Source organism: Cupressus sempervirens, chromosome 7 (assembly GCF_028749045.1).
Source record: "Cupressus sempervirens isolate cs-2001-9-10 chromosome 7, ASM2874904v1, whole genome shotgun sequence".
Lineage (NCBI taxonomy): Eukaryota > Viridiplantae > Streptophyta > Pinopsida > Cupressales > Cupressaceae > Cupressus > Cupressus sempervirens.
This window is the reverse complement of record NC_143124.1, coordinates 288,900,194-288,916,223: the sequence shown is the minus strand read 5'-3', so window position 1 is coordinate 288,916,223 and position 16,030 is coordinate 288,900,194. Positions and strand designations below refer to the sequence as shown.

The 16,030-nt window shown below is 33.6% G+C and overlaps 1 pseudogene; it reads left to right on the top strand.

Annotated features, from left to right (window-relative positions):
• Positions 1–15,035, top strand: part of LOC149546559 (septin and tuftelin-interacting protein 1 homolog 1 pseudogene) — a 148,684-nt pseudogene extending 133,649 nt beyond the window's left edge.
• Positions 15,036–16,030: the final 995 nt, after the last annotated feature.

The following is a 16,030-nucleotide window of genomic DNA, read 5'->3' as shown; positions in this document are numbered from 1 at the left end:
GTTTAACTCTGACTGATATGTAGTGAAGGATTAACTTCTATTTTCAACACTTCTAGACGCTTCTAATTCAACAAAAGGCTTTCTTCTTGTTATCTTCTCTCAATTTCTTTGTTTTATGACATTTAAAGGCTCATGCATCCAATTAATGAATATAAAATGGATGAAGTCCTAATAAGAACTAGTTAGATTGTTAGTTTGTATATATTTATTTTATTTTATTAATTTAAAATCATATTATAGCATGAAGATATCTCTCACTCTCAACATAAGTTGAGGAGATGATTTCTTATAAATATGGCAATGTAATATGTAATCAGGTCCTCCGTTATTTTGCAATAAAATTATGGTTTTGGTGCTCACATTTGGAGTGTAGTGATTCTTTCCTAAATGTGTTATTGTTTTGTGAATTTATGTTCATGGAATTGTGATTGAGCCAAAATTTTATTGCTTTGTTTTTGGTTGTACAATCTTTTAGTTCTAGTTTTTTTATGGTTTGACAAATTCTACTGATGTATCTAGCTTGAGAAGAAATCACCAAATTGTTCTTGCATAACTTTTTGTCTCGCATGAGCACACTTTCCATGGCCTTGTGATTTGATGAAGAGAAAAACATCATATGGTTATTAAAGTTCCCCATTGATGATTGCATCATTGGAATCAAGGAAGCGCTACTCCTTGGTTACCCATCAATTTATTTGAAAGCTAAACTCGTGAACATGTATTTTTCTGTAGCTTATGTCCATTAGGATTTTACTTTCATATTATTTTCTTTGAAGTTATGGCTATTTTATTTTCTAACCCCTTGTTAAATTAGAAATTCATATTAGTTGCATCATTAGATTGCATTCATTAGAAAACATAAAAAATACAAAAACATAGTTCTTTTTTTGCATGTTTTATTTTGAAGTAGTGAACAGATTCTACATCTCATCTGAAATCAAACAAACTAGCAAATGCGTCCTCATGAACAAAAAGATTTATCTTTAATTGAGTAGATTTTAGTATGTTGCAAGATCATCTGAAACCTTGGAGTTGATTCATAAGATTGGCTTTTTAAGAGAGGAGTTTGAAATAATTCTTGCCATTTAGCATCATGCATAACAATAGCTCAATAGACCTAGTCATATGTAAATCTTTTAACTGGGTGACATTCTAATGGAATGCTATAAATTCCTCTAACAAGGCTCAACAAGGCTCACTCCTAATAGGGTGATTGAAATCCTTTAACAAGGTTGGCCTTTAATAGGGCTCACTTCAGAAGAGTGAAAATTTGTAGCATGTTCCTAGTGCTTTTTCCCAAATTTGGTTTCTACATCAAATCTTTGTGACAATTGTGTTATTGAATCTTTTATATTTCATGTTTAAATTTCTATAAAGTTATTTTGACCTAGGATAGTAACCTACAAAGTTTAAGTATTGGATAATATGGTTATATGGATATGAATTTTTTAAGTGCTAAAAATTTTGATTCAGACATTTGTGTTGGATTTCACAAGTAGGAAGATTTACTTCTTGGGGGGGGAGGGGGGTGAATCAAAAGTAGCTAATTTTAACCTTTTCAAAATCTTTTAATTGATATCATTCACATGCATCTAATTCATCTAATAAACATGAAAGTAAAGACATGCATGAAAAAAGATAACACAAGCATTTGGTAACCCAAAAACCTTCCAACATTAAAAGGTAAAATTGGGGTGGGGATAACACCCAAAAAGTATCACTACAATAATATGTGACTATTCAAGGTTATAAAGTTTGACCACTTCCAATGGTCTACCCTATGAAAGGCATATCTTATTAAAGAATTTACACCATGTTAAAAGTGACTTGGTTAAAGGATTTACAAACACTCTCTTGGAATGTTACCCTGTTAAAGGATTTAGCACCTTGTTTAAAGGCTTTCAATATGGCTATTAAACCAACCTACCATCATAGGATTTTTATTCCTAATACAATTGCTAGAGAGTATTAGAAAGTCTTGGCCTGATGACTTACAATCCCTAATTATTGATTCCAAATCCTCATTCTACTCTGTCTGTTCTAATCCTTGCTTGATATAATATGTCTCTTCTCAAAAATTTGATACTCTATTCTTGATCAACTAAATTCTGCAATGTTGTTATGCTCTTCCTAAGTTTGTACACACCCCTCTAAACTTCACTATAATTCACCCATAAGCTCTTTCTCATGTGCACATACAATGGGTCTTTGTCCTCCTTTTAAAGGATTTGAAGACTTAGGGTTAGCTATGAATCTATGATCAATATTCATTCTTCATTTCCTACTCAATTCTTGCACATTTCCTATTGGTTGCATGCCTTCTCTATTTTTCTTATTAGCTAAATGTTGATTACATAGGTAATGCAAAAGATTCAAACTTATCTTCAAGATCCTTTGAGATTCATCCTATGTTGGCTCAAAAAATAGTTTACATCTGAGTTTGTGAAGATACAAACTCGTATGTTGATTTTGTATTACTCAACACTTACTAGTTGCTGATGCTCGACACATATAGGAATTTAGTCTCACTCTGGTCCTATAGTAATTTTTTTTTTGCTTGTCATCTATACTTTTTTCAACATATATACTTTTCTTGGCACCTATAGTGGCTCAACATCACTTATCACTAGGCACTTGAAGTTCACTCAGCACCTAAAGTTCACTTGGCACCTACTGAATCTCTGGCTTGAAACACACTATAGCTTAGCATATGTATTATACTCAACATCATCTTAAGAATTTGGTTAAGTGTGTTGACACTCAATTTTCAAAACTAATCTAAGATCAACAATTTGGACCTTGGATAACTAATTAATACCCCTTCCCCCCTCCCCACCCACACCTCCCCCTCCCCCCTCTTAGTTATTCTAAATATTCCAACATAGAATGGTAAATTGTGAGCCTCTCATTTGGAAGTCTTGGATTTGAGCCTAATTAAACTTAACACACAATAAAATAAATCTCAATATATATATATATATATATATATATATATATATATATATATATATATATATAGAACAAAAAATTTTTGAAAAAAAATGAATCACTTGATATTTGGTCTTGTAGACACTCACAATGTTTACATGGAAAATAAAAAGATTGTGGGCCATGATATAAGGTTTTGTTCTTGAATTTCTTGTGCTTGAATTTGCATGAGAAGAAGAATGTTGACCTAGTCCCAATGTACAAGTCACATTTGTTGGAATATTCAAATATGGAAAAAGTACTTATGAGAGGGGGGGGGGGGGGGGGGGGTGAATCATAAGTATCCCACTTTAGCCAATAAAACTTTTAACTGAAAGTAAATTGCATGCATGTAAATACATTAAATAAACATGTAATTAAACACATGCATCAATAACTCATAACACTGGAATTTGGTAACCCAGAAACCCTCCAAGAATAAGAAGGTAAAACTAGAGTGGGGATGATACCCACAAAAATTACTGCAGCAATATTGTTCAACCACTTCTGATGGTCTATCTTGTTAAAGGCTTTACACTGTGTCAATAGTGACTTGGTTAGAGAATTTCAAATACTTAACATGAAGTCTCACCCTGTTAAAGGATTTAGTCACCTAATTAAGGATTTACAAAATAGTTGTTAAGCTAACCTATCACCATAGGATTTTCATTCTAATACAATTGCTAGAGAGTATTAGGTATCATGAACCTAATAAATTATAATCCTTGATTGCTGAATGCAGGCACCTTTTCGCTTTCACTGATCTTGATCCTTTGTGATCTGATAACCCTCATTTTTAAAAATAGATTTCCCTGTGCACCCTTGTATATCCACTCATATATTTATAAATGAAATTTCATCTTCCTTATAAAGACATTTGAGGATTTAGGGTTAGGTATGGATCTATGATCCATATTCAATCTCCATTTTCCGCTAATTATTTGCATTTATTCTATTGGTTGCATGCCTTCATCATTTTTCTTATTGGCTACATGAAGATTGCATAGGAAAAATAAAAGATTCGATCTCATCATTAAATCCTTCAAAATTTACTTTATGTTGGCTATAAAAACTGTTTGCATCATAGTTTGTGCAATTACAAACTCTTATGCTGATATACTAAGTTACTCAACTCCTAAAGTATTACATTGATACTCGGCACATGCTATTTCCTAGATAGCTCAACACTTAAACAAAATTGTATCACTCGGCACTTGTGTTACTTGGCACTTACACTTCACTTGGTATCTAATCTTCACTTGGTATCTGATCTTCACTCGGTATCTAAAAACTACTCGGCACATGAAGATTACTTGGCATGCATGGTGTACTGGGTTCCAATGTGGAATTTGATTAAGTGTGTTGGCACTCAAGTGTCAAAAACCATTATGAGGTTAACAGTCTCCCCCTTTGACATAAGTGACAAAAACACTTAACTGACCTTATAAGTAAATTTACTAATCTAATTGGTATGTACAGACTTTAAAGAAAACTTGATCAAAATTTGTAACTTACAATCTTACAATATATACCTCAAAAATTTTGTAACTCCCCTTGATTTGATTGTGCCTTATCTGTATATCAAGCTCCTCCTTTGTATCTTTTCTCATTTTATAATTTTATAACTCCCCCATTAATTTATCTCATAATATCTGTATCTCCCCCTATTATGTCTGTTTTCTCCCCTTTTTGACACTTATGTCAAAGAATGTTTAAGGGTTAAGACCATATTTAGCCAAAAATGTGATGTTTACCTCCATAATCATCCTGAGAGCTGCATCCCAATTGTTCAAAGCAATTTCCAGTGACTTATGCTGGATGGCAGTCTCAGTAGCAAGATGAATAAGTCCATCTAATGTAGAAAGATTTTGGTCTTTCTTGAGAACAGTTTCGGCATATACTTGCTCTTTATGAAGTATCTCTAAATGTGGGGTAATGGAGGATTAGAGCTGTATTAATTTGGCCTTGATATTAGCCTTATCTACTGTTAATATAGCTATTTCTTTGTGAGTGTGAAGCGAATGAGCAAAATGCTTCTCACTTTGAGCTGGATCATTTGGTAATTGCATGCTTGAAATGTTTAAATTTCTTTCCAAGCTCAATATCTTTTAGATTGTTTCTTGTGTGAAGTATGAAAAATCACACAACTTTTTGTACAATGAGAATATATTCTCAAGTACCTTTTTCACTTTTTTAATAAGCTTAGCCAATTCAACTTGTGAAAGTGCAATTTGACTTGATATTTTCTCATTCACTTTCCCTTGAAATTTTCTTTCTGACCATTCCATAAGTTTTTCATTTGTTTCTAGGTCTTTATTTGTCACCTAGTCAAAAATATCTATTAATTGCTCTGTGATGTGCTTTGACTCATCTGGTGATTGCAAACTGAAGGCATCCATACAGATGTCCTTAATCTCATATAGTGTTTGCTTATGTTTATACTCCTTCCTGAGTATTTCTTGTCTTTTCCTCCTATTCAGTGCATCCTGTACCTCATTGATTTGATCAATGGTTATTGATTTTGAGTCATAGCTCAGTATGACTATCTCCTCATCTAATTTAGGGTCTCCATAGTGAATTACCCTTGCAACACTGGTAGTACTAGGTGATGGTACTAATATTTGTAATGGCTAGTGTGAAGGAGTTCCTGAGGTAGGCAAATTTATTAATGTTTGTATTGCCTCCTATTCTTTAGGGGTTTTCACTATTTCCTCCTCCTTCTGTCTACCATGATCAATTATTTAATTTGTGGAACTGCACCTTGTGTTTGTGTTGTAGGATCAGATGTAATAGTCTGTCCTATTTGTTTTGTTTCTTTTTCTATAGTTGCACTTTTCTTCTGTCTTGCAGTATCAATTATGCTTGTTGGTATTTGGAATTGACTACTAGTAGTTTTAATAGAAAGTGGTTCTTATGGATTCACCTTATCTTTGACTGTACTTTCTACTAGTTTTTGCAATTCATCTATACTGACCAATACTGGATCTGTACACAATATTTCTTGTTGTGTAGATTGGTCAAGAATTCTTTTAAGATCTTCTGTAGTTGATGGATTGATATTCTTACCAGAAGTATCAGGAACATTAGTAATAGTTATAGTGTCTTCAGGTGAGATGGATGCTTGAGTAGGGCTAGGGGGTGGCAATTGTGTGTCTTGCACACTCTGATTTGGTTGCTACTCTTGCTCAGCTATTGCCATTTTGTCCTATTTTTGTGTCTCTTCCTCCTCTCCATCTTTCTTTTCTTCTTCCTTCTTCTCTTCTTCTCTTTTCTTTTCTTTTTCTTTCTTTCCTTTTTCTCCTCTCTTCTACTGGTAAAGCAGCTTCTTCCTTGTATTCTTCCTCAAGAAAATCTTCAATCTTTTTGTACAAATTTTTCCATGATTTCATTGTTCTTTGAACAATCTCTTCCATCCTATTTTGAAGTATGAAGAATGCCCTATATTTAGGTGTAAACTTGTTATTATGCCTTTTGACTACCTTCCTTACTTGTTCCCTGGTCAAATCTGGCAATACACTTGCTAGGGTTAATTCTCTCATCTCCTTTTCCATTTTCAAACAAAAAAGTCATCTGTCTTCTACAATTTTTGATAGTTCTTCTGGCAGTTGTCCATCTAGTTCAAGTGGAGTGTACTTGAACTATGCCATCACTCCATACACTATTTCTTCTATCTTATTTTGTTCTTCTTTTGTAAATTTACTAAAATCAACTTTATTTAAATTACTCAAGTCACCATTTCCAATCTGTTTACATAAGGTATCAACTGATGAATTGTTTACCTTTTTAGATTGGTCTTCTTCATCAGTGTCAGGTTGAGCCACATACCTTCTTCTCTTCCTCAGCTCTTCCTATGTTTCCTTGACTTGTTTCTTCTTGGTAACTTCCTCTTTGGCCTTTTGAGTGGAGTCCCTTTTTGATGCTCGTGTTGTTGGCTTTTGAGGTGATGGCATGGCAACTTTCTTTAATCTGGGCTTAGCTGAAGGCTATTCTGTTGCCTTTCTCTTCTTTGGCTCAGCTTTAGTTGGTGCTTCCTTGGCTTATTCTTCCTCAACACCTTCCTCCTTGTCTTCTCCAAGACCTTGAGTTAGTTCCAATGGCCCTTGTTCTTGCTCATCTTCATCATCACTATCATCTTCTTCTTCTACTACTTCAGCCTAAATTTCTTTGCCAAACTTCTTCTTAATCTTCTTTATTAATTTTTCTTTCTTGTTCAATGTGGAAGAAGTTTTTAATTCCATTTTTATATTTTATCTTACCACATCATAGGTGCCAAAATGTGGAGAACTTTTATCTATTTCTTCTGCCAATAATGTAGTCATTACTGTTGATGCCTCATCAATATTAATTGCATATCCAAATGGCCTTAGCCATCTTACTCTTGGTATTACTACTTGAATATAGGTAAAATCAATGTCAACTAAGAAACATATATCATTAGTATGTTTTTCTACTAAGGAAGTTGGTATCCTTGATCTTTGCTTCATGGATTTCTTGAAATCCTCAAAATAGCTTGTCATCAAGGTATCAAAATTTTCTCCCATTTGTTCTATATATTCATTAATTTGTGCAATGATGGTTTTGTCATTCCTCCATGCTACTTTTTCAAAAGAAGGAAACTCATTCTGAACATAAAAGAATATGCAAACTAGGATTGCTCCAAATTTGCATTGAGTGCCCTTTGCTCTTCTTATGGCAGCTAGGTTTTCATTGATCTGTTGCAATTGCAGTTCTACAAGATCATAAGTATGATCCTTTTTCACCAATTTGTAACCTAAATCTATTGCAATGCATGGTATACTGTTGAGTCTACTTGATTGATACAATTTATGGGTGATGACTCTAATAACAAACTCAACTAGAGGATCCTGTATGGTATGAATTGTCATTCCTCTTTTATTCCATTGTGCACCAGTATTCTTTTCAATAACCTCCTTTGATTCACTTCTTAGGGTTTTGTACCGATCTAGGGTTGGGTAACCTATTACTCTATGTATAATTTCCTTTGTCAATTTGATGGGAATATCTTCTAACCTCAAATTTGCACCATGAATTTTGTTCAATACAAGTCTAACGCATTCTATTTTGAATATGGTGGGAAAACTTAAAACTCGGGTCAAACCCTTTCTTTCTACAATTTTGAATTCTTCTTTCAAGACTCCATCTAGACATAGTTTATCATATTCTTGTCTAATTTCCATGTCTCCTAGAGCACCTATCTTATAGTTGTAACATTTTCTTACGTCTTGAACCATTACAACTTTTGGGGGAATATGGGAGAGATCTCCGGCTGGGTCATTTTTGTAGGCAACTTTGGGAATAGGATGGAAATTAGGTTGCTTGACCTCATTTGAAACTAACTAGACTTCAAAAGACTCTTTTTTCTCAATTTCCTTTGAACTTGATGTCATTTATGCAAACTACGGTTTTCACAATGAAAGGATATGAAACTACATAGCTCAGCACAAATGAAAATACCTCAAGATTGATGAAAAACATGTTGAATGTGGTTGCAATTTGCTTGAAATGTTGGATTCTTACTATGAAGTCGCTCAGCTCTCTTTCTTCTCCTTTTCTTCTTGATGAGTAAAACTGATTGAAATCGCGATAATATACCCTAATTCCATCTCATTAAATGCTCAACTGCCAACTTGGCTTCTGAAGAAATTTTAACCTAACTCAGCTTCCACTATTTCCATTTTACTCAACTTCCATTAGAGTTATCCAACTTGGCATCAGTTATCAGCTCGATCGTTGTTAGGAGCTCGACATCTATTGGAGTTTAACTCAGTATCCAAAGATAGCTCAGCAACAACTTTTAATTTTTGTCTTGACATCTTGTTTCATGTAGATTTATACTTTGCTTAGCTTCTTTGTCTTGGGACTGATGTGTGATATAGCTTTGTATATCAGTCATGTGTACTTCTCATGCTTAGTTTGATGAAGTGTGATCACTTGACCCATTGGGTAAAGTGATCCCTCCACTTGATGTGTTGCACTCATCTTTCTTTTTCCAAGTCTTATCAATCTTTTGTTTTCCTTTGTTTTCTTCAGTCTTGGGTGCCTTTGATCTTGTAGGACAGTTTCTACTGATATGACTAATTTTCAAACAACTAAAACATGTAGTTTGATTCAACTATCTTTTGTAGTTCCCTTTGAAATGTGTTCTTATGCAGTTCTGTGGTATATGTCCATATTCTTGGCAATAGTGACAACTCTACCTGGTGTTGTAATCCCAATGATAATGACTTTCATTCCCTTCTATTTTTGCTGGTTGATTTGTTGTCCACATAGGTTTTGATCTACATTCAAATGCCCTATGTCCATATCTTTTGCAATTCTAATAATGTCCATCAAATCTCTAAGTCCTTGTGACATTGGATCTGCAATTTTGTGTCATATGTCCTTGCATGTTGCACTTGTGACATAAACTTTTGGGTATGTTTGATTGATTGAATCTTCTACTCCTGCACACATTAGTTGTATTTCCCTTCTTATTATAGTAATGACAAGTGGGTTTGCATTCTTACCTTTATCACTTCTTTGTTCAGGACTTTTTGATGATTCCCCAACTTTAGTGCTATTGTATCCTGGTCCTAATGTATCATGGGAAGATTTTGGGGATTTCAGCAACTATTCAAAATACTTGATGGCTTCACTTGATTTATTGAGAGTCTCTGCTACCTCTTTTTCTCTATTCAATTCATTCTGCATTTGTTCATTCTACATCTTCAAAGTAGAGATATCAATATCTTTTACATTAAGTTCATGATGAAGGTTCATCATTTGGGCAAGTGTATCCATCTGCATGTTTGATATCCTTGTCAGTTCAGTACTTTTTTCTTTAAGTCTATTTGCAAGATTTCTTTTGTCATTTTCCATCATGACCTTATCATCAACTGCTCTTTTCTCTTGTTTAGTAATTGCACATATCATTATGGCCTGTGATTCATGTTCCACTTTGAGATATCTTATCTCATTTGCTTGAACTTTGTTTTTCTCCATCAGTTCTGCTATTGCTGCATCAAACTCTTTTGCATCTTAGTTGGAAAATATGTTGGTGGTATCAATCTCCTTGTAGTGTATATCATTTTCAGCTATCGCTAGATCCTTCCTTTTATTTAATGAGTTTCTCAACTTGTTTCTAAATTCCTCTAAGCTATGTAGAGAAAGTTGCACATCTATCACCTGATTTTCAATGATCTTTCTAAGTTTGAAAGCTTCCATCTTTAGATCTTTTCCTCCAAGTTGTTAGGCTTTTCTTTGTGAGAACCTGGATTCGCTTTGATACCAATTATTGGAATATTCAAATATGGAAAGAGTACTTATGAGTGGGGGGGGGGGGGGGGGGGGGGGGGGGTGAATCATAAGTATCCCACTTTAGCCAATAAAACTTTTAACTAAAAGTAAACACATTAAATAAACATGTAATTAAACACATGCATCAATAAATCATAACACTAGAATTTGGTAACCCAAAAAACCTCCAGGAATAAGAAGGTAAAACTGGAGTGGGGATGATACCCACAAAAATTACTGCAGCAATATTGTTCAACCACTTCTCATGGTCTGCCCTGTTAAATGCTTTACACTGTGTCAATAGTGACTTGGTTAGAGGATTTCAAACACTTAACATGAAGTGTCACCCTGTTAAAGGATTTAGTCACCTAATTAAGGATTTACAAAATAGCTATTAACCTAACCTATCACCATAGGATTTTCATTCTAATATAATTGCTAGAGAGTATTAGGTATCATGAACCTGATAAATTACAATCCTTAATTGCTGAATGCAGGCACCTTTTCGCTTTCACTGATCTTGATCCTTTGTGATCCGATAACCCTTGCTTCTGAAAATAGATTTCCCTGTGCACCCTTGTATATCCACTCATATATTTACAAATGAAATTTTGTCTTCCTTATAAAGACATTTGAGGATTTAGGGTTAGGTATGGATCTATGATCCATATTCTATCTCCATTTTTTGCTTATTATTTGCGTTTATTCTATTGGTTGCATGCCTTCATCATTTTTCTTATTGGCTACATGAAGATTGCATAGGAAAAATAAAAGATTCAATCTCATCATTAAATCCTTCGAAATTTACCTTATGTAGGTTGTAAAAACTGTTTGCATCATAGTTTGTGCAATTACATACTCTTATGTTGATATACTGAGTTACTCGGCTCCTGAAGTATTGCTAATACTCAACACATGTTGCTTCCTGGATAGCTCAGCACTTAAAAAAAATTGTATCACTTGGTACCTATGTTACGCGGCACTTACACTTCACTCGGTATCTTATCTTCACTCGGTATCTGAAAACTACTCGACACATGAAGATTACTCGGCATGCATGGTGTACTCGGTTCTAATGTGGAATGTGATTAAGTGTGTTGGCACTCAAGTGTCAAAAACCATTATGAGGTTAACAACATTTCCTCTAGTGGCATAGGAGTGAGGCTCATTGTAGAGTTATCTAGTGCTTCGCTCAATCCCCAAACTCTTCAAATCATAAATCACTGTAAGCTTCAAAATCTTTCTTCTATATTTAAAATATCGGTCTTGTTATTCTCATAAAATGAGTAATCAATGAATGAAATTAAGTAGTATACTATACTATATGGGCATAGATGCAAAAATATTTCATGATTTAGAAGGGTTTCATACATAGTTTTTTCATTGAGAAAGCCTCCATAGTTGTCCTCTAGAGCTTGTGGAAGGTCCCGATGAAATAGGATCACAAAAGGCTTTATATCTACAAACATGATTTGGTTATGGTTTACATAAAATTATAGAAATTTCTATGTCCATAATAGAAAACAAGATTAATTTTTACCATGTTTTAAGAGTTGTTTGATAAGGTTGTTGTACTAGGCCACTCCAACTTTGATAATTCCACCTTTGATTGTGCCATCTATTCTCACCAAAAATAAGAAACTTTTTCAAGAAAGGCACTATGGATTGCTAGTCACTTTTTTTAAGGGTTAAAAATTTGTCTCACATGGTAATACCCATGACTAAGATATGCAAAACCTATATGCATTCAAGCCCATGTCCTTCATTAGTTTCACATCTTCTTGCAGATCACATAGTCAAAGAAAAAAATAGCAAATTCATTAGGAGACTGGAAACATAAAAAGGAGTAGATTTGTGATCTTCCATGGATGGTCCTCAAAACTTCCACATTTTCTTTCATATAAATATGCATTTGGGTAATTAGCACATGTCCCTCAAAGGTCCCACTTTTTCTTGTATATCAATATTCATTCAGGGGTTATTTGAATGGTACCTTCTCTCTAATAGAACCCATTTTCTTTTTTATGCATACAATCATTTTAGAATTGTGAAATTAAATGATGTGTATCTAGAGATTGTTTTTCTTTCCCATATCACATCAAATGGTGAAATTATACATGCAAAAAGAAGCCAAATAATACAACATTAATAAGTTGGTTCTTCTAGAGAATACATCTCTAAGAATTCCTACATCATCCATGAAAAAAAAATACTCTAAAACATGTACCTTGTAACACATGTTCTTGGTGAATTGGGCATCTTAGCTATCTAGGGAATGAAAGATTATCAATGGAAAAATACGCTTACTTAAACCTAAAATATGAAGAAAAAAATGCTCTTAAATGATGTGTGACAAAATCTTCACATCCAAAATAAGTTTCAAGCACTCTGAATTGAGAATGCATGTGTAGTTGGATTCTATATGCATGGACAATAGGTGGAGCTAAAAATATGGACCATTTCTACATTTATTTAATAATTCTATTAAATTTTTAAAATTATAGACCATCAGAGACAATAGAACTCTAGCTGCTATGGCCAAGAGAATGTCCTCAGTAGGATAGCATATAGATAGTCTTGATTTTCTTGCATGTTGAGGACATTACCATTATTCTTTTTAAATATACCATCTTTTTATTTTATCCCTATTCATCACATTTCTCACCCAATGATCAACCCATCTCACCCTTATAAATATGCTCAATTTATATCTCCATCTACTACATTAACACAACTCCCATTTCATATTGATTACTTATTTGGACTATCTTTCTCCCATTGATAAGTTTTGATAGTGGTAGAGAATTAATTATCCTAGTTTTTTATGATAACAAATAGACATTGTTATCTAGCTTAGGGACATAAAGAGAATATAAGGGTGCAATGAAGGAAATGTAATAATTTGTGTTTCATTTATGCCTCTTCATTTTAATTATGTTTAAGGGAAGCCTATCAATGCTAATAGAAAATAAAAATGTACTTCCTAAGAGTTTACAATTATTCAACAAAATTAATGTTTTACAATAAAATGACCTGAAGAACTATTAGCTTAGAATCAAGAACATGGTGTTGAAATAATATAGAAAGTGCTTGACATATGAGGTTCACAAGTGAGGGTGTTGACCAATCTTGAAAACTTAAATGAAATGGAAGATAATGAGGATCAAACACCTACACTAGAGTTACAACACAATGTGAAGTTTATTTTAAATATGGTAGAGGTAAATATTCAAAAGTATGATAAGAATTTAAGGCATGAGAGAGAGTCTATGGTAATATACTAGAAGGAAATAGGGTGACTTTAGAAAGAGACTGCATGGTAGAAACAATAGCTAGACAACACAGAGGATATTATGGGAGCACTAGATAGAATCTAGGAAAGTATTATGGTGTGTACTATGACACTGGAATCACTTACAAGTATCTTTGAGAATTTATAGTCCAAATATAAAGAGGACTACAAGTTGTGCAATTTTTCATGTATTGCATCTGCATTTTATTTATCATTACATATAAGATTGTTTCATCATTAGGAACCACTTCAACATCATCTACATGGTTTGGAAGTAATTTCATTGCGGAAAAGGGTTTTTCAAGGGAATGAACCTCATGATTATGACATTTACATAGAAAATAAACTTGCTTCTTCAACTCCTTGCACTCAACTCTTCATTGAAGTAATTCTTCTAGTGGTGAGAATAGTTGCTACAAATTCATAGGAACTAAGTGACCATAAACCTATGCTACAATTATTGGATACATGGGAGAAGTTACTATTGGCTTTAGTACTTCATAAGATATTGGATCATATAGTGATGCCAAAATTAATAGTAGCAGTAGATACTTGGGATCCTCATAAGGAGACTATGCCAATACATGCATGGTTACATCCTTGGCTTCCATTATTGGGCCACTATATGGAGCCTTAATATCTAGCCATTTTTTATAAGTTGAGGAATGTGATTCATGCCTAGCATGCAAGTGATGTATCTACATGTGCAATTTTATCACCTTGGAAGACTATATTTTATCCTACTAGCTAGGAATAGCTGATTATTTATTTTATTGTAACTAATTTGATGAAAATTCTATAAGAATTCATAATTAACTGAGCTAATTAGCAACTAGACCAATTTACCTAGGTTATGGCTTGGGAATTTACTACTCCCATTTATCATATGATTGTAATGTTAGAGGTAGTATTTTTTCCAAAGTGGCAGTAGGTTTTGTATCATTGGCTTTGTTCAAATCCTAATTTTAATGAAGTAACACAATGGTTTTAGGGTAGAAAGGACTATTTTTCCCTAATCTTTTGTATAAAGAGAGGATACGAAGTTAGATAAATGTAGCCCTTGAAATGATGAATCAAGATATAAAGGGTATGACTATGGAACAACATGGGGCTAGAAAGAATGTAGGATATCTAAGGGTGATGCAGCAGTGCCAATTTAAGGCACTTCGGTAGCAACAAGTAACAGTAGCATATGCTCAAAGGAAAACCTCAACTTCCATGGGTAGTAAGATTCACCTAAATAATTCCATGGGTGCACCTCAGTCTAGTTTGAAGTAAGTGATTGAAACATATGCACAAGAACATGACATCCAATTTTTCCGTAAAGTGGGATGCACACATGATGGTATTCAATTTTATAGATTTGCAATTGTCATTATCTATCTAGATTCAGTAAAACAACAAGTGCTTGCACAATCTAGAGAGAGAGTGATGGGTGATTTCATCATTGGAGAAGCTAGTTAAGATGCACCATAATTGAACTAGAGGAAATCATTGATAAATCAAACATATAATAAAGAGAAAACTTGAATGTTGAAATGTTAAAATGTTAAAATGAAAGCTATCAAGCATAAAACACATATTCTAGAGTTACAACACAATGGAAAGCTGATTTTAGATATGGTCTGGAAAGATATTTAGAAGTTTGATCAGATTTTGAGGCACAAAGTAGAATTTGTGGCAATATACCAAAAGGAGGAGTGGCGTTAGAAAGATATTGCATAGAAGAAACAATAACTATACAATACAGAGGATATTTTGGGAGCACTAGATAGAATCTAGGAAACTATTAAGGTAGGTACTATGACATTGGAATAAATTACAAGTGTCTTTGAGAATTTATAGTCCAAGTATCAGGAGGACTACAAGTTGTGTGATATTTCATGTATTGCATTTACATTTTCTTTTCCATTTCTTATAAAAGTGTTTCATAGTTGGGAACCACTCTAACATCCTTTTCATGTTTATCTATGGAAATATACCAGAAGGAGAAGGAGGAACTTTAGACAGATATTGCATGAGAGAAATGATAGCTAGACAATATAGAGGATATTTTGGGAGCACTAAATAGAATCTAGGAAATAGTTGTGGTAGGTACAATGACATTGGAATCAATTGCAAGTGTCTTTGAGAATTTATAGTCCAAATATCAGTAGGACTACAAGTTGTGCAATTTGTCATGTATTGCATCTACATTTTCTTTTCCATTGATTATAAAAGTGTTTCATAGTTGGGAACCACTTCAATATCCTTTACATGGTTTAAAGGTAATGTCATTGTGGAAGAGGCTTTTATAAGGGGATGAACCTCATTATTATGGAATTTAAAATGGAGTAGAGCTTTCTTCTTCAAATTCTTCCACTCAACTTGTCACTAAAGTTACTCTTCCAATAGTGAGAATAGTTGTTACAAATTTTTGGGAGCCAAGGGACCCTAAACCTATGGTACATTTTTGGGTTACATGGGAGAAGTTAC